Consider the following 20,451-nt stretch of genomic DNA (forward strand, 5'->3'; position numbering starts at 1 on the left):
GAAATGTCTATTTAGGTCTTCCACCCATTTTTTGAATGGGTTGTTTTTTGTTGTTGTTTGTTTTTTGTTTTGAGTTGTATGAGCTGTTAGTATATTTTGTAAATTAAGCCCTTGTTGGTTACATTGTTTGTAAATACTTTCTCCCAATTGAGCAACAGAATAACCTGGGAATGTTTTGCAAAATATACGAGCCCCTTCCACCCTCCAATCTCCTCTATCCCCCTCCCCATCCTCTACTCAGATTCAGTGTGTTTGCCTATAGTTTGAGTTTGTGTGCTCTGAAAAAACCTCTCCAGGTGATTCTGATGTGCAGGTCTGGTTAAGAAAAATCAGCAAGTGAATGAATGAATGAAACATATGAGCTAATAGGAGGGGTTTTAGTTGGGACCAAGAAACTGAAGAAGCAAAGACAGATGAGACTTCTTTATGGTTTAGGAACTTGGTAAGGATGATCTTCTACTAGTCTTCTTTCTTTTCACTCAGTTGGCAAAATAAACAGCACTTGCTGGGGAAGAAAGAAGTAGCTCCTTCCCCCTTCTTGTCACTCCTTCTCCTTCTTTCTAGGAGAAGTCAATAATTGCCCAGAAACAGGAGTCTGGCCTTTTCTCTTTGGGTTCCAATTTGCAGGTCGCCATGGTTGTCTTGTTGTTAGCGCATAGATTGGATTGGAAATTGAGGTCATGGTGAGGAGAGGGAAACTACAAATGGGAGGAGGGATGAGCCAGTGGGGATTTGGTGATTGATCCCCCGTGCTCGGCTCAACCCAGCAGGACCTTAGAGTCTGAGGAACTGTTTAAGCCATTTAACCTAGGGAGTAACAGAGAAAGTCAGGGATGAGGGTGAAGAAAGAAAGAGACCAGCCAGTCAGCCCCTGCAGGCAGCATGGAGTGACCCCTGTTGACTCATCTGCTACCAGAAGGGGGCACAGTGGCTGCTCTGCTCTGCAGGGACACACATCTTCTCCTCGGCCTTCAGGGCCCTCAACAGGCAGGCAGCGGGAAGCGAGGGGTGTGAATCAGAGACACGAACCAAGTCCAGGGATCTGCAAACCACCAACGGCTGGGCTTACAGCAATTTTTAATAGAAACAGCAAGACGACATACATAAGAACAACAAAACTACAGAAGTAGACCTTTGACTATCAATGTCAATGATCTTTTCTGCAGTGGTGGAAATGTTCTACACTGGGCTGTCCAATAGGGCAGCCACTGGCTACACATCACACTTGAAGTGTGACCAGTACAGGGAACTGACTTTTAACTTTTATTTCATGTTAGTGAATTTAAATTTAAACAACCATGTTAGCTAGTGGCTGCCATATGGGATAGTGCAGGTCTATGCAGAGAGCTGAATGGGTGGGGAGGGAGGAGCTTGAGCCTGGGGTGGGCGAAGAGAAGGAAAACACTGGCACGTAATTTGGGCAAAAATTTCAAGTCCCTGTTGTGTGGAGTGGAATACTTTATAAAACATTTTCCCTCACAGTGAGAGCCAGGCTCTCTGAGCTGTGGCTTCTTGAGATATTGGGCTGATGCAGAGAATTCTCGTTCTCATGGCACCTCCAGCACCATGTTGGGGAGGCTACCACTGAATCCTGTGGCACTCAAGGGAGAAACGATCCTGTTCTTCCATTGCAGCAGTTCTCAAAACACTTACCTTAAGTTGATGCAGCCACTACAGAGAACAGTATGGAGGCTCCTTAAAAAACTAAAACTAGAGCTATCATATGATCCTGCAATCCCACTCCTGGGCATATATCTGGAAAAGAAGAAAACTCTAACTCAGAGAGATACATGTACCCCAATGTTCATAGCAGCACTGTTTATAGTACTGAAGACATGGAAGCAACTTAAATGTCCATCAACAGATGAATGGATAAAGAAGATGTGGTATATATACACACTGGAATATTATTCAGCCATAAAAAAAGCATGAAGTAATGCCATTTGCAGCAACATGGATGGACCTAGAGATTATCATACTAAGTGAAGTAAGTCAGACAGAGAAAAAGAAATATGATATCACTTATATGTGGAATCTAAAAAAAATGATACAAATGAACTTATTTCTTAGAAAACAGAAATAGACTCACAGACTTTGAAAACAAACTTACAGTTACCAAAGCGGAAAGAGGGAGAGGGATAAATTAGAAGTTTGGGATTAACAGATACACACTACTATATATAAAATAGATAAACAAGGACCTATTGTATAGCATAGGGAATTATACCCAGTGTCTTGTAATAACCTAGAATGGAAAAGAATCTGAAATATATATACGTATAACTGAATCACTTTTCTGTACACTTGAAACTAACACAACATTGTAAATCAACTATACTTCAATTAAAAAAAAAAAAAGAAAAGAAACAAAACCTTTACCATAAAGGAGTCGCTAAAAGAACAAGCCTCTCTTTCTGGAGCAAGGGCAGAGCTGGGGTTAGAGCTCAGAGCTGTCTGGCTCCAGAGCCCCAGCCTCTTGGCTCTATGCAGCCACTTCTCAAACTGGTGTCCAGACCACCCTGAGTCAGAATGAGTTATCAACTCGCTGAGTGGCATTGAGAAAAATCACTTGATCTCTAAGCCTTATCTATAAAATGAGAGAGTCTTCCAGCTCAGAGAGGGGGACCTACTCTCCAAACTCAGGGAGCCTCATCTCACAGGGAGGCAAGCAAAAGAGGAATACAGACCTGGGAGAAGCCAGCACCTTCAGCAAGGGAGCCCTGAACTCTTCAACCTGTGGTTCTAGGCTCCGCAGGCTGGCTGCCTCTCTGTCTGGAAGCCCTCGACAGGGCAGCTGCAGCTTAGGCTGGAGACCTCTGAGTCTGCATTTCCCATGTGCCTCTATCCTACTTCCCCTGTCCTGGGATAGTGAGAGAAAAGCCCTGGCTTTCAGAGACTGTGTTAGCTCAGCTTGGCACATGGCACACTCAACTGGCGGTCCTGCTTGCCATCACACCTGCTGCGGCCCCCATGCTACGGGGAGCGCTTCTCCACAGAGTTAGGACTTGGGACTCCGGTTGCCTCTGTGACCAAGCCCTCCCCCCTCCCCCCACCCCGCCCCCTTTCAAGCCCTATTCCTCTTTGTCAGCGGTAGCTGAGAAGCAGAGGAGGGCAAGAGCTGTTCTCTCTAAGTCTGCAGAGCCAGTCTGGAGGAGTGAAAAGAGCCCTAATTGTGGGTTCCTGGCCAGTGCCACCACTTACCAGCCTTGTGTTCCCTCCAAGCCTCATTTTGTTTTTCATCTGTGTAATGAGAATGGAACACGTCCTTCACTGGGGACCTTATGAGGACTGAAGGGATAATAGACACCCCTTTGTCTTGGACAGTGGACGGGTGGTTTTGTTAGCCTGGAAGCTGGGGGATGGACTCAATGACCTCTTCAGGTCACTGCCTTTCTTGGGAATCTATAACTCTAGGGAAACTTAAGTGAGTCCAGAAATGACCGTGCAACTGGCCGAGGTAGGTGAGGCTTAACAGCTCATTACTTGTGTGGCTGACAAAGCAACAGGGCCCTCAAGCAATTTTGAGAGTCAAGAGAAGGTGCCAATAATGGGCATCTGTTTAGCATCTGGAGCGAGTTTCTCAGGCATCACACATCAATTTCCAGCGGGCTCCTGCTGATTCTTTTTTCACGGTGGCGCGGTGTGGAACAGTTGCCGCTGATACGCTGGGAAGGGGAGGACAAAGGGAGCGTTGTGACTTTTGCATTATGTCGACACTCAGCCGGAAACAAAGGCACTTGTTATGCAATCGACATACTGGGAAGGACCAGCCCAGGGCAGAAGCCTTGAACTGTGGAGCTGTGGAGCGATTTCCCCAAGGGAGATAGAACAAAACTAACTTTAGCTTCCAGCTTTAGGTAATGGCGGGGGAAGTGGCTAAGCCGAAAGAGACTGGCCAACCTTCAAGAAGAAGGATGGTCTCAGTGACCACCCACCAGGGCCACTAGTGGTTACTAGTCCAGGGTTACTAGTCTGGGCAGAAACATAGACTTGAGGGCGATAGGTGATGAGTAAAGGGCTACAAAGAAAAGGCAGGTGATGGGTCGGTTTGGGGGTGTTCAGGAAGCCAGTTGAGATAAAGCATCAGCTAAGTCTCAAAGACGAAGGCTGGTGTGGATACCAGGAGGGTCAGAGCTCACAGTGCCAGTGAACAGGAGGCACCTCCCCAAAGAAGCTGCCTGCCGTCCCTTTCGCTATCATCTCTGCGCAGTTAGCCGGGTTGAAAGATGCTGGAGCCAGAGACAGAAGGCAGAGGCTTGCTCAGGACCAGGGCAGAGCTGTTAGGTACCCCTCAGGTTGGGACTTTCTTGTGGAAGAAGAAAAGACATCCCGCACTTTGTGATGGGTGGTTTATTTAAAGAAGGGTGATGTCCTGTACTCTGTTATCTGTCGAGGAAAGAGGGTCTAACAGAGCAGGAAAACTGCCAGTGAAATTCGGGGGAAGAGTTTCCTGACTATGAAGACCGTGAGCATGTAAGCGAGAAAGTTGGGAGATTTCTTTTGAAAGAGGCAGGGTGGCCAGCAGGATGGGAGGGGTTTCAAGGGTCTTTAAAACACAGGAGCCTTTCTTTCCACCTGGGATGGTGAGGGGTAATTTGTCCTGTAGGGAAGGGGTTGCAAATCACCTCTCTGATTGACAGGTTCCACAATCTTCTGATGCACCTGTACGTCCCCTGCTGCCTAAACCATCTCACCAGACTCAGCCTATAGGATAGGGGTGGGTGACTTACCAGCCATACAGCTTATCACAACAGATCATATTCCATCTAAATATCCCTAGGACTGAGCTGCATGAACATGGGGGCTATCATTTTCCGATTTTCTTGAATAATATTTCAAATATCATGATATTGCCTCCTTTTTCACTGTGCTGCTATGTGAAACAAGCCAGCCTTCTCTCCCTCTTTGTGTCTCTGTTTCTGTCTCTGTCTATCTGTCTCTCTCTCTTACACACACACACACACACACACACACCCCAATCAGAACCTAGCCCTGGACCAGATCCCTAAACTTGGTCTGCAAATCCTGATGTGTTCATTGGCACAGGGCACACTCGGGCCATTTGCACAAGTGAATCAAGACAGTTATTACCAGGACACTGTTGTGATGGTTCTTCCCTTGGCTTCCTGCCATTCAAGTTGTCTAAGGACCACATTCTTCAGCGGCATGCAGAGATAATAGAAGAAGAAACAGAAGGAGCATCCGGGGTTGTGGAGCAGAGAGCAAGGAGGGCAGAAGCAAGTTTCTTGTTCTCTTTTCATCTTCAGGGAAGACTGGGAAAACACTGCAATCATGATGCCGATGGTCACCGTTGCTGAGCCCCTGCTATGAGTGGATACGTACACAGGGATGTCGATAATGACAGCTGTCACTCTTGAGTATCTGTGGTATGTATCTTATACACATCACTGCATTTACTCCTCTCATCACACCTAGGAGGAAAATATCATTATTCCCATTTTACAGTTTTTCCATTTTACAACAGACATCTTTTATATAGGGTGAGGCATCTGCCCAGCCTCACAGGCAATAGAACATCCAGAATTTCCGAACCCAGGTTATTCTGGCTCTAGAATCTGTGTACTCACTTACCCACCTGCTGTTTCTTGTTCTGCTGGGCCCCTGAGACCCAGGTTTTCAATGAACAAATACCAGTTTCTTCACTAGACCTAAACTCCAGCTCAGTTTTTATTCCCATCGTTGTTCAGCTGTCAGGAGAAGGGGATGAGCACATTTCATCCCTGCAGCATAAGGCAGAAAAGGCTAAAAGTGGAAAACAATATAGATTTACCTCATTTAAATAACAGCAACATAGTATTGCACAGGTGGACCACCATTTATACTGAAATAAGTAAATATATACTTATATGTGGGCATTTTATTTTTATAAGAGTCTCCAAGGTGGAATTTCTGAGTCCACATGTAGGGATGTGTATGTGTGTGTGTGTGTGTGTGTGTGTGTGTGTGTGTGTGTGTGTATGTGGGGGGGGTTTTTTTGCCACTCTTTTTTATTTTTTCTTTCTTTATTTATTTTTAACATCTTTATTGGAGTATAATTGCTTTACAATGGTGTGTTAGTTTCTGCTTTATAACAAAGTGAATCAGCTGTATGTGTGTTTTAAATGCCGCTGTTACTGTGGTAATTGCTCATCTAAAGTGATTTGATCTTTTCTGTGGAATTATCTAGTCATGGAACTTCTAGGAATGGAACTACTATTTGAAACAGAGTTGCCTTATCTTTGTTCTAAGTGAATATTTTTATAATACTCTTTTTTTCTCCTAACATTTAAAAAATTTCAAACATGCGGCAAAGTTGACATAATTTTACAGTGAACATTCATAAATTCAGCACCTCAATTAGACCTATCATTAACACTTTAGTGTACTTATTTTATTATGTATCTGTCGATTTATCCAAGCCTCTAACCATCCGTCAAACAAATTGTATCCCAGGCCTCTGCTAATAAAGTACCACAGATGGGGTAGCTTAAAAAACAGAAATTTATTGTCTCACAGTTCTGGAGGCTGGAAGTCTAAAATCAAGGTGTTGGCAGGGTTGGTTGCTCTGAGAGAAAAATCTGTTCCAGACCTCTCCCCTTGGCCATCTTCTCTCTGTGTCTCTTCACATTGCCTTCCCTCAATGCAGGTCTGTTTCCGAGTACAAATCCTCCCTACCCCTGCCCCGCCTCTTTTAAAGACATCAGTCGTATCGGATCAGGACCCATCCGAGTGACCTCATTTTGACTTGGTTACCTCTGTAAAGACACTATCTCCAGATAAGGTTACATTTTGAGGTGCTGGAGGTTAGGACTTCAATACCTGAATTTTGGTGGGACAAAATTCAACCCATAACACCAACTTATTTTTTGATACGTTTCAAAGTAAATTTCAAACGTCTGTCCATATCCTTCTAAATACTTCAGCGAGCGTATCACTGAGTTCTATATTTGTTTATAGTTTTATGTAAAATTCACATGTAATAGAATGCTCAAATCTTAAGTGTACATTGGAGGTTTGATAAATGTAAGCACTAGTGTAATCTAAATGTCTATCAAAATATGGAACATTATCATCTTTCCAGAAATTTCCTTTGCGTCCCTTTCCAGATAACCCCTGCCCTCACTGCCCATGTAAGTATATTTACAATTTTTAAAATATATTGCCAGTTGACTTTCTAAAATGCTAGTAGAAATTCATAGCCCCACCAGCAATGAATTAAGTGCTCATTGCTCCGCTTGTCCACTTGTTACCTTAGTAATAAAGAGAGCTAATATTGTTGGCTGCTTATTCTGTGCAAGGCTCTGTTCTAAGCTTTACTTGATCTAAATGCTCATTTCTTTCTCACAACAGCCCTGTGAAGTAGGTATGATTACTACCCTTATTCTAAAGATGAAGATACTTAGGCACAGAGAGGCTGAAAGTAACTTGCCAATGTTTACACAGTAATTTGAGACCTGAATCAGGCAGTTTATTTGGAATCAATATTCTTTAAATTTATATTTTGCAGATCTAATGGGTAGAAGCGGTATTTGACACCTGCTTTAATTTGCATTTCCATAACACAATGAGATTGAAAGTTTATTGGCCATTTGGATTTTCCCTTCTGTGAATTATCAGTTCCTATCATTGGCCCATTTGCCTACTGGGCTGTTGGTCTGTCTTACCAATTTGTAAAAGATCTCTTTGTATATTAAAGGTATTATCTCTTTAATATATAATTTTAAATATTTTCCCTATATTATCTTCTTTTCAATTTTCTTATGATGTCTTTTGTCATGAACTAAAAAAAGTTTTTTGTATAGTTAAATATTCCATCTTTTTCTGTTTCCCTACATGGCCATTGGAGTTTAGTATTTTCTTTTAAAGTTTCTATGCTTATAAATTGTATTCCTCAATATTTTACAGTTTTTGTCCCTTTTGGAAATGGGATTTTCTTTCCATTTTTATTTTTCACTGATTATTTTTGAGTACAAAAAAGGAAAGTGATTTTTATATATTTATCTTTTATCTATCACCATACCAAGTTATCAGTTATAGAAGTTTTTACATTTTTTAATGGGGTCCCTTGAACCTTCAAGCTATAAGAGCATCACAATTTCAAATAAAGATAATTTTGGCTCTTCTACTTTTCATATGGATTAATTAATTTGGGGGACATTAGCTAGACTCTCCCAAATAATACTTAATCTTGGTGATCGTCCTGCCTGTTCCTGATTTTAATGGAAAAAGCTTAAAATGTCACTGTTTAGCATAAAGTTCATTATTGCTTTAGATATCCTTATTACGTAGAAAATAATATGTGAAATGCACGACATATATGTAAAAGCGTAATAATAAAATGAATACCTGTGAACCCACCACCCACTTAAGAACTGCAACCTGTTGGCTGCAATACTGTTGGCTCTACCTGCTCCTTCTCTAGACTATTTCTTTCCCTCCCCCAGAGCCGATAAGATAACTACTAATTTGCTATTGCTTTCAGGAAAATATTCTTTATTACATTCAGTTGAGTTCTTTTATTCCTGTTTTACTGAGCACTTTAATTAGGAATAGATGTGAATATTTATCAAATGCCTTTTCAAAACCTGTTGTTATAACCACTTGGTTTTTCTCTTCTAATTGGTTGAAGTTATAAATTAATAGATTTCTTGATGTTCAACCTATATTAATATTCCTGGAATAGCTGGAATAGTCCCTACTTGGTTTTGCTATACTGAATCTTTTCATATCATTGAGAGATCTTATTTGCTATTATTATGTTTATAACCTTTGTATCTTTCTTTATGGTAAAATTAGTCAATATTTTAATATTTTGCACTATGTGAGATTTTGCTATTAAGTTCAACCAGCTTTATTATTCACGAAATAAGTTAGATAGCTTTCCACTTTTTCAATGGTCTGGAATATTTTAAATAACATAGAAATAATCAATTTTTTAAGGGTTAGATAGAACTTGCCTATAAACACATCTGAATCTGAGGTCAATTATAATGGTACATCTTTAGCTACCTTTCCAATTTCTTAGACAGTTATTCTCTGCCCAGATTTTGTTTCTTTCTTTGGGCCAATTTTGGAGGTGTTATTTGACTAGAAAAATTAGGTTCCTTTAGAGTTTCAACTATGTTGCACATAATATTCATTTATTGTATATATTGCATATTTGTGGTTATTTATATCCCTCTTTTTCCCTCCAGTATTGTGTACTTTTGCCTTTTCTCCTTTGTCTTTAATCAACTATGCAGGGATTCTTTTATAATTTTTTTCTCAGAAAATAGCTTTTGGCTTTGTTTACTCTCCTAATTTTTTGTTGTTGTTTTCCGTTACATTAATTTAAACATGTATCTTTATTAATTATTTTTCTAAACTTTTTTGTTTATTTTGTTATCATATCATCTAATTTTATTAGTTGAGTACTTAGTTGATTTATTTTTAATTTAATTAATAGTAAAAGGAGAAATTTAAGACCATTAAAATTTCTGTGAGTAGATTTAGCCCTGCTGGATAAGTTTTGATACATAATATTTTCTTTCCAATTATTTCCTATTTATAATTTAAATGTAGTCATTATTTGAGAAAGTAACAATTGTACCTGAAATCATAAACACAAAATTGTACCTTACTTTCAGTTAGTTGTTATATTGCTAGGGTTTTATCCTTTTTATCCTCGTTACTTTTTCTCTACTTGATTTGTCAGATTTATAAGAAATGTATTAAAATCTTCCACTGTTTTTATTAATTTTTCTTATTTTTAGAGGGGCTTAAAAATTTATGATTTAGCTGCTGTGATGATTAATTTTATGTGTCAATTTGATTGGCCATAGAGTGCTCAGATTAAACATTACTTCTAGGTGTGTCTGTGAGGGTGTTTGTGAATGAGATTAGTGTTTGAATCAGTGGACTAAGTAGATTACCGTCCCTAGTGTGGGGCATTATCCGATCTGTTGAGAGCCTGAATAGAACACCAGACAGAGGAGGGAAGAATTCATCCTTTTTTGTCCAAATTCACTGGACATCTCATCTCATCTTCTCTGGCCCTCTGACTACAATTTACAACATAGGTTCCCCTGGTTCTCAGGCCTTCAAACTTGGACTGAATTATAGCACTGGCTTTCCTGGGTCTCCAGCTTGCAGATGACAGATCGTGGGACTTCCCAGCCTCCATAATTGTGTGAACTAATACGCATATTAATTCTGTTTATATATATATATATCTCAGGTCAGGACCTGTGTCCACAGCGGAAGGAGGGGGATTACATGGGCTGAGAGATTTTTCCTAATGAGTGAGTGGTTTGAAGCACATGATGGGCACCCCAGCACTCAGGTCTGACACCAGGAAGGTAAGTCCCTTTGGCTCGTTTGAAAACCAGGGACTTACAGGAGGGGCTGTAGGAAACCTACACTCTGCTTGTGAAGAGTGCACACATACTTGCTTACTCCTGGGGATTAGGTGGAGGAAGGAGACTGAAACAGTTCAGGGATCTGGCCAGTTTCTCACAACTGCCCCAGCATGAGTCCCAGCCCACTCTGAGCACCCACTCAAGCACCTCTGGCTTCAGCACAGCTCCACACTAGGGAGAAGCTCTGGCTCACACTTGACTCTGACTCTAGCCCCTCCATCTCCAGCCACACCTCCCAACAAAGTGATAACTGCCAGCACACCCTGGGTGAAGATGTGACCTTTGGTCACTTCAGATCCAGCTCTCCCACTAAAGCCACTGTGCACATGTAGACCACATAGGGATGCTCCCACGTAAGGACACCCCTTCAAGACAAGGATAGATAATGGTTTCACCTAATTTAATAGAGACAGAGAAAGTTAAGCAAAATGAGAACACAGAGGAATTTGTTCCAAATGAGAGAACAAGAAAAAAACCCTGATAAAACAACTAATGAAACAGAGATAAATAATTTACCAGATAAAGAGTTCAAAGCATTAATAATAAGAATGCTAACTGAACTAAGGAAAAGAATAGATGAACACAGTGAGAATTTTAACAGGGAACTAGAAAATATGAAAAATAATGAGCCAGAGCTGAAAAATACAGTACCTGAAATGAAAAACACACTAGGAGGAAATAAACAGCAGACTGGAGATACAGAAGAATGCGTAAGTGATCTGGAAGTTAGAATAATGGAAGTCACCCAATCAGAGCAGCAAAAAGAAAAACAAATTAAGAGAATGAGAATAGGTTAAGGAATCTCTGGAACAACGTTAAATGTACTCACATTTGCATTATAGGTGTCTCAGAAGGAGAAGAGAGAGAGAAAGGGGTTGAAAATATATTTGATGAAATTATGGCTGAAAAGTTCCTGAATCTGAAGAAAGAAACAGATATCCAGATACAGGAAGCGCAGAGAGTTCCAAACAAGATGAACCCAAGACATATCATAATTAAAATGGCAGAAGTTAAAGATAAATAGAGAATTCTAAAGGCAGTAAGAAATTGTCCATCGACAGATGAATGGATAAAGAAGATGTGGCACATATATACAATGGAATATTACTCAGCCATAAAAAGAAACGAAATTGAGTTATTTGTAGTGAGGTGGATGGACCTAGAGTCTGTCATACAGAGTGAAGTAAGTCAGAAAGAGAAAAACAAATACCATATGCTAACACATATATATGGAATCTAAGAAAGAAAGAAAAAAAAAAGGTCATGAAGAACCTAGGAGCAAGATAGGAATAAAGACACAGACCTACTAGAGAGTGGACTTGAGGATATGAGGAGGGGGAAGGGTAAGCTGTGACAAAGTGAGAGTAGTGGCATGGACATATATACACTACCAAACGTAAAATAGATAGCTAGTGGGAAGCAGCCGCATAGCACAGGGAGATCAGCTTGGTGCTTTTGACCACCTAGAGGGGTGGGATAGGGAGGGTGGGAGGGAGGGAGACACAAGAGGGAAGAGATATGGGAACATATGTATATGTATAACTGATTCACTTTGTTATAAAGCAGAAACTAACACACCATTGTAAAGCAGTTATACTCCAATAAAGATGTTTAAAAAAAAATACTATTGAAAACTTAAAAAAAAAAGAAAGTGAAAACATATGGATTAATCATCATCTTTGAAAATGTTTCTAAATAAAATCTTCTTGAATCAATATCAATCTAAATTAAGATGGGAAGAAACTGATGATAATATACTGAGACAAGTTATTACCACCTTGAGTTCAAGATAACCTTCATTTTCACTTTTATATAGGATAGTGTATACAGAAGTCTATGGAGAAAGTCTACAGAGAAGAACAATTTTGTCTAAAAATAAGTAGAATTTGGTTTTTTAGCCTAAGTGTAACGTAGCAACATCGAGTTAATTAATCAATATTAAGTAAAAAAAAAAAATTTGTTTCCAAAACACACAGTCTGTATGAGAAGACCTGAATAGATATTTTTCCAAAGAAAACATATAGATGGCCAAACAAGGAGATGAAAAGATGCTCAACTTTGCTAATCATCAGGCAAATGCAAATCCAAACCACAATAATATATCACCTCACACCTGTCAGAATGGCTATCTTTAAAAAGACCACAAGTAGCAAATGTTGATGAGGATGGGGAGAAAAGGAAACCCTAGTACACTATGTAAATTGGTTCAGCTACCATGGAAAACAGTATTGAGATTCCTCAAAAAACTGAAATAGAACTACCATATGATCCAGAAATTCCACTCCTGGGTACATATCTGAAGAAAATAAAAACACTAATTCGAAAAGATACATGTACCCCAATGTTCATAGCAGCATTATTTACAATAGCCAAGATATGGAAGCAACCGAAGTGTCTATCAACAGATGAATGGATAAAGAAGATGTGATACATCTATATGTAGATCTAGATCTGTATCTCTATCTATCTATCTATCTATCTATCTATCTGTCTATCTATCTAATGGAATATTACTCAGCCACAAAAAAATGAAAATTTGCCATTTGCAACAGCACGGATGGACCTGGAGGGTATTATGCTTACTGAAGTAAGTCAGACAGAGAAAGACAAATACTGTATGGGGTCACCTATATATGGAATCTAAAAAATAATCAAATAATGAATATAAAAAAACAAAAACAGACTCACGGATATAGAGAACAAGCTAGTGGCTACCAGTGGGGAGAGGGAAGGGAGGAGGAGGACCAAGATAGGGGTAGGGGATAAAGAGGTACAAACTACTACACATAAAATAAATAAGCTACAGGATATATTGTATAGTGCATGGAATAGAACCAGTATTTTATAATTTTAAATGGAGTATAATCTATAAAAATATTGAATCACTATGTTGTACACCTGAAACTAATATAATATTGTAAATCAACCGTACTTCAATTAAAAAAGAGATATCCACTATATTTTCCTTGGTTTAATTTCTGCTTATTCTCTTTTCCTCTCATTAATTGTGATGTTTTATTATGCTTTCTGATTATCTTGTTGATTACCTTCCCATTCCTAACAGTCAGAATTACACTGATCACTTCTATTACATCAAAATTCTGTTCCCATTATTTTCATAATCTTTCTCCCAAGCTGAGTCCTAGTGGCCTATATTATAACTGTTGATATAATTCTGCTGCCTTCTAATTGCAGCGTTGCAGATGAGAAATCCACCGTTAGTCTGATTCTCTTTCATGTGTGTTTCCTTCTACTCCCTTCCCCTTCCTTTCTGTTTGACAGCTTTCAATATTTTTGTCTTTACCCTTTGAGAAGATTCAATATCATAATTTAGGAATTTCACTAGGATATTTCTAGGTGTCTGTTTATTTTCATCAGTTCTCACTTAGTGTTTTTAAAATGTCATTTCAATCTTCAACTTCAAGTCTATCTGGAGCTCAGGAGAAACAGTGTTCTCCATTTGTTCCCCCTCTTTCCTTCCGGATATCCTATTCTTTGCTTATTGGGTTTCCTAGATCTTCATCCAGTTTGATTATCTTTTCCTTTTTTGATTTTGTTTTGTGCCTTGGCTTGCTTTTATGAGACATTTCTCTTGATTTTCTAGATCTCCAATGTGATTCTCAATTGTAACTATCTTGTTTCTCAGTTTACCTATTTTATCTATTAAATATAGAGGTTTTGTTTTGTTTTCAGCTTCTGAAAGTCCCTTGGTGCTGAAACTGCATCTTTTTTGAGAGTCCTCACCACCTTTTAAAATTAATATTCTCATATGCTCTTCCAATAGCCCTTCTTCAGTGGGAACCACCTGCTCTACACCTCCTATTTAGTCATTCTGCTTTAAGATTCCAGAGTTCCCTTAAGTGATTTGTAATTTTGCTTTGCCTTTTTATGGTTTGTGATCCCTTCAGCCCCATATAGAGCAGGTTGTTTGTGTTTCTACTAGTGGTGTCAGAATGACAGGTGATAGAACATACAATGATTTCTGCTTTTCTGAATAAGAGATGATTGAACTGGCAATTATCACCCTTCTGTTGATTTTTTAGAAGAATATTTCCCTGCTTTTAGGTCTACCGACAGAAGGTACTTGGAGAAATTCCACCTGTGCAGTTCCCTCCCTGGTCCACTAGAAGTAGCAGGATTAGGCAGATCCTCCTTTCCAACATCACACAATGCAGGCAGTTAAAGCCTCTCTTTAACCCCCTTTCTCCCTTGATAACCATAAATTTGTTTTCTACATCTGGGATAAATAGGGAGATTGGGATTGACATATGCACACTACAAATATAAAATAGATAACTAATAAGGACCGACTGGATAGCACAGGGAACTCTACTCAATACTCTGTAATGACCTATATGGGAAAAGAATCTTAAAAAGAGTGGATATATATATACATAGAACTGCTCCACTTTGCTGTGCAGCAGAAACTAACACAACATTGTAAATCAACTATACTCCAATAAAAATTAATTTTAAAAAAGCCTCTCTTCAAGCAGTTCACAGCCTTCTGCTGGCTAAGTTCCCCCCACTTTTCCAAAAACCACAAAAATATCCAACTTCTTCCCAGGCCTGAGGAAATGAAAATCTATTCCTCTGGAACCTTGGCTCTTGCTTGGATCTAAGGATAATAAAGCCCACTCTCTCTCCTCACAATCTCTGAGGTCTCTAATGTGCCCTCCAGATGCCACCAGTTTAGCTGCCTTGGGCATGGTATCATTGCATACTGTTTCAGGTAGCTGTAGCTATTTCATTTTCAATGCTATATAGTATTCCATTGATGAGTATAGTTTATTCATTCTACAGTTGAAAGACTTTGGGGTTATTTCCAATTTGGGGCCACTATAAACAATTCTCTGCAAATATTCCTATAGATGTTTCCTGGTGCGCATGAGCAGGCATTTTTCTACAGCAGGGCAGTCTGCTACTCCTAGGTAAGACCTTTTCAGGGGTTCATGAGGTCAAAACTTTTTATAAGACATGACTTGCTTTTTCTCACTGAGTTTACATTTGCACCAATAGTACAAAAGCAATGGTGGTAAAACTATTTAACATGAATCAAGGTAGTGGTACCATACTGCACTAGTAGTCATTGTATTATTCATCACAATGTACCACAGTTGAAAAAAAAAGCCAGTTCCCTTTAAGAATGCCCTGTATAAGTAGGAAAAATTACTAATTGTATTAAACCTTGATTCTTGCGTAAATATCTTTTTAATATTCTGTGTAGCATTGAAAATATATCAAGTATATAGGAAATATTTAAGAAGGGCAAGACTTCTACAAGGAAAACTCTGTAACTTCATAGAAGGACATTGAATAAGACTTAAATAGATGGAAAAATATACCACATTCATTAGAAGGCTCAATATTGTAAAGATGTTAATTCTCCCAAAGTTTACTCAAAGATTCAATGCACAGAGATTGCTGACATTGTTTTACATTTTTGCAAAACTCTTTAACATCTGGCTTGATGGAAGATAGCAGGATTCCTAGGTACTTGATATTTTTTGATGCTGTAATAAAAAGGATCTTTCACAAATTTTCTCTTAGTGGCTGATACACAAGAATATCATTGTTTAAAAAAATATTAGCTTTGTATCCAGCTAATGTACTAAAGTTTCTTATTAATGCGAATAGTTTAATTGTAGATGTTTCCAGATTTTCTAGGTACACAGTAGTTTCACCGGTGAACCGTGGCAGTCTTATTTCTTCATTTATGATCTTTGTACCTTGCATTTATTTTTCTTGCCTTAATGCACTGGGGATGATCTCTACTACAATGTCAGACTGCAATTGTTATATCAGGCGTCATTGTCTCTTTTGCCATTTTATAGATATTCTCTACCACATCAGGAAGGATGTCCTGTTCAGAGAGTCCTGAGCTGCCCCACTGCCACCACCATCTTAGTTACTATCACACTCTGGAGGAGCCACAGCTGCTACAGCTGGACCCAGTCACCATCACCACACCCATGAGCAGCCAGGCGAGACCCAGCACCCCACAGTCTGGCCCTCAGTGATGCCCATACCAAACCCCGCACCTGGAGCAGTGGGTGAAGGGAGCAGTGGCCCCAGCAGCCTCATCTAGGAGGCACCAAGAAAGTCATCACAATGAGGGTTTTGGGAAAAGTAAAAAAAGCTCAATATAAGAAACAGATATGGTTTCATCAAGAGGAAGATGATTTTGCACACCAGAATGCCAGAAAGAAGGAAATCCCAGGAACTACCTTTGCAGTGTAAGATGTGGAGAGACTGTGGAGTTTGATGTTGTTGAAGGGGAAAAGGATGCAGAAGCAGCAGATGTTACAGGTCCCGGTGGAGTTCCAGAGCAAGGCAGTAGCAGACCGTAAACAGTGCTTATAGATCCTACACATGTGGTAGGGGTCTTTCACATGATTACCAGCAGAATTTTCAGAAGAGTGAGAGTGGAAAGAAAGGGATTGAAGAGGGCTCCGGAAGGCCAGGCCCAGCAGCGCCATCCCTACCACAGGCACCTTACAGAGACCCTATGGGCACCCCCCCCCCCACAGTAGTCCTGTGCAGGGAGAAGGGAGGAAGGTGCTGAGAACTAGAGTGTAGGAGAACAAGGTAGACCCGTGAGACAGGACACGTATCAGGTTATTGACGATGATTCTGCAGGGGCTCTTCTCGCAGAAGACAGCCTACAGAGGATAGCAATGAAGAAGATAAAGGAAATCAAGAAGAGGAGACCCCAGGTCAGCAGACACCTCAACATCTATTCCACAGAAGATGCCCAGAAAACCCACAACCACAAGGTGGCAAAGAGACAAAAGCAGCTGAGAGTTTGACTGCTCCTGAGGCCGAGCAGGGCATGGCTGAGCAAATGGGGCTTACCATCTCTACCATTACCAGATTTAGTCATCCGAGGAGAGGAAATGAGTGTGAAGTTCCAGCAATAAGAAATGAACAAAAATGGGAGATGACCTTAAGTGCTTGCTCTTTGCCTGTTGACAGGATAACTAGAACCTTCTGCAATATCTGTGCAGCTTATGGCTTTTGTTATTTTTACCTAAAGATGTCTCTTTCTGGTTAATGACAAATGTGGGTTTTTTTAAAGCCTGTTTTTTCTCAGTATATCTTTAGAGGTTTTAAAATTGTTTTATATCTGGTCAAGTTGAGATTTTTAAGAACTTTATTTTTTTTAATTTACTTTTTAAAATTGAAGTATAGCCGATTTACAATGTTGTGGTAGTTTCTGGTGTATGGCAAAGTCATTCAGATATATATAGATATGTGTGTGTATATATGTGTATATATATATATATATATATTCTTTTCCATTATAGTTTATTACAAGATATTGAATAGAGTTCCCTGAGCTATACAGTAGAACCTTGTTTTTTTTTTCTATTTTATAAATATATGGTACTGTGTATCTGTTAATCTCGAACTCTTAATGTACACCCCCCCCCCTTTCTTCTTTGGTAACCATAAGTTTGTTTTCTATGTCTGTGAGTCTGTTTCTGTTTTGTAAATAAGTTCATTTATATCATATTTTAGATTCCACACATAAGTGATAATATATTATATTTTTCTTTCTCTGTCTGATTTACTTCACTTAGAAGGATAATCTCTAGGTCCACCCATGTTGCTGCAAATGGCATTATTTCATTCTTTTTTATAGCTGGGTAGTATTCCATTGTGTATATATATACCACATCTTCTTTATCCATTCATCTGCTGATGGACATTTAGGTTCCTACCATGTCTTGGCTATTGTAAATAGTGCTGCTGTGAACATTGGGATGCATGTATCTTTTCAAATTAAAGTTTTCTCTGGATATGTTATATATATATATAATATAACTCATTTTTTTTTAAACATCTTTATTGAAGTATAATTGCCCTACAATGGTGTGTTAGCTTCTGCTTTATAACAAAGTGAATCAGTTATACATATACAATATGTTCCCATTTCTCTTCCCTCTTGCATCTCCCTCCCTCCCACCCTCCCCATCCCACCCCTCTAGGTGGTCACAAAGCACCGAGCTGATCTCCCTGTGCTATGCGGCTGCTTCCCACTAGTTATCTATTTTACATTTGGTAGTGTACATATGTCCATGACACTCTCTTACCCCGTCACATCTCACCCCACCTCCTCCCCATATCCTCAAGTCCATTCTCTAGTAGGTCTGTGTCTTTATTCCCGTCTTGCCACTAGGTTCCTCATGGCCTTTTTTTTTTTTTTTTTTCCTTAGATTCCGTATATATGTGTTAGCATACTGTATTTGTTTGTCTCTTTCTGACTGACTTCACTCTGTATGACAGACTCTAACTCCATCCACCTCATTACAAATACCTCCATTTCATTTCTTTTTATGGCTGAGTAATATTCCATTGTATATATGTGCCACATCTTCTTTATCCATTCATCTGCTGATGGACATTTAGGTTCCTACCATGTCTTGGCTATTGTAAATAGTGCTGCTGTGAACATTGGGATGCATGTATCTTTTCAAATTAAAGTTTTCTCTGGATATGTTATATATATATAATATACCTCATTTTTAAATTGTAATAAATGTTTGCTTCTTAATTTTTTCCAAAAATGTCAATAAACTGCAAGCACCTGTTAGTAAAGGTCTTAAATAGTAATAATAATAATAAAAAGAAAGCACCCTTTCTATTTCTATTCAGCTAAGTGATTCTTCCTTAAAATTATAAATGAATGTTGCATTTTATCAAAAGATTTTCCCACATCAATTGGGATAGTCATATAATTTTTTCTCCTTATCCTATTAATAAGGCAAATTACCTTGACTGATTTTTCTAATGTTGAATCAGCTTTGCATTTTGGCATTAAATCCAACTTATTCATGTTTTGTATCCTTCTATAAATCATTGGATTTGCTTTCTAAAATTTTTTTGAAAATGATTGCATCTATGTTCAAGAGTGAAATTTGCTTATAATTTTCAGTTCTTTTAATATTTCTGCCAGGTTTGGTATCCAGGTTATGCTTAAGTTGGAATGTGTTTACTTAGTTTTTAATTTCTCATGATTGTATAAAGATTCAAGTATTTCTTCCATAAATTGCTGGACTTGGAGTTTTATACTCAGAAATATATTTTTTACTATTAATTCAATTTCTTTAAGGCTAACATAGAATTTTTCAGCTTTTCTCCATAATTTAATTGAACTTCATTGATGGAAATGTTAATTGCTTTCAGGTTTCACTATTACAAAGGATGCTGCAATGAACACATTTATACAAGTATTTTGCAAGTTTGTGCATCTTTATATTTTAAACATCTTTATAAGATACATTTTAAACATCTTTATAAGATAAATGCTTATAAGGGGAATTGCTGGGTCACAAAGTATGAACATTTGTAGTTGTCTTGGTCTTGACATCAGGCCATTTCTTTCCTGAAGAAACAGCATTGGAGAGAGAAATGCCCTCTGTATTAGTTATTTATGGTGAGTAACAAATGACTCCAAAACTTGATGGTTTAAAACAACAATAGACAATTATTATCCTCACAGTTTCTGTGACTCAGAAGTTGTGAGTGGCTTAGTTGAGTGGTTCTGACTTGGGCTCTCTCATGAGATGGTCATCAAGATGTCAGCCAGGACTACAACATTTGAAGGCTTGTCTGAGGCTGGAGCAATATTTTCAAGATGGCTCACTCATGTAGCTGGCAAGTTGGTGTCAGTCCTTAACAGGTGGCCTCAGTTTCTTCCCCAGTGTGGGCTCTCCACACCCTTCTTGAGTATCATCACAACATGGCAGTGGACTTCCCCAGAACAAGCTATCTGAGAGAGAGAGAGAGAGAAAGAGAGAAGTAGCAGTGGCTTTTGAACGAACTTTGGAAATCACACACCATTACTTCTGCCGTACTCTATTCCTCAGAAAAGCATCACTGACTCTGGCCCACATTGAAGGTATGGGGAGTTAGACTCCACCCTTTGAAGGAACAAGTGTCAAAGAAGTTGCAAGTGTATTTTAAAACCATCACAATCTCTCTGTAAGCCTAGTTTAAGTAGGTTTATCTCCTTGCATGAACCTTCAAAAATGTGTTTCTAAGGACAATT

Source organism: Eschrichtius robustus, chromosome 11 (genome assembly GCF_028021215.1).
Source record: "Eschrichtius robustus isolate mEscRob2 chromosome 11, mEscRob2.pri, whole genome shotgun sequence".
NCBI lineage: Eukaryota > Metazoa > Chordata > Mammalia > Artiodactyla > Eschrichtiidae > Eschrichtius > Eschrichtius robustus.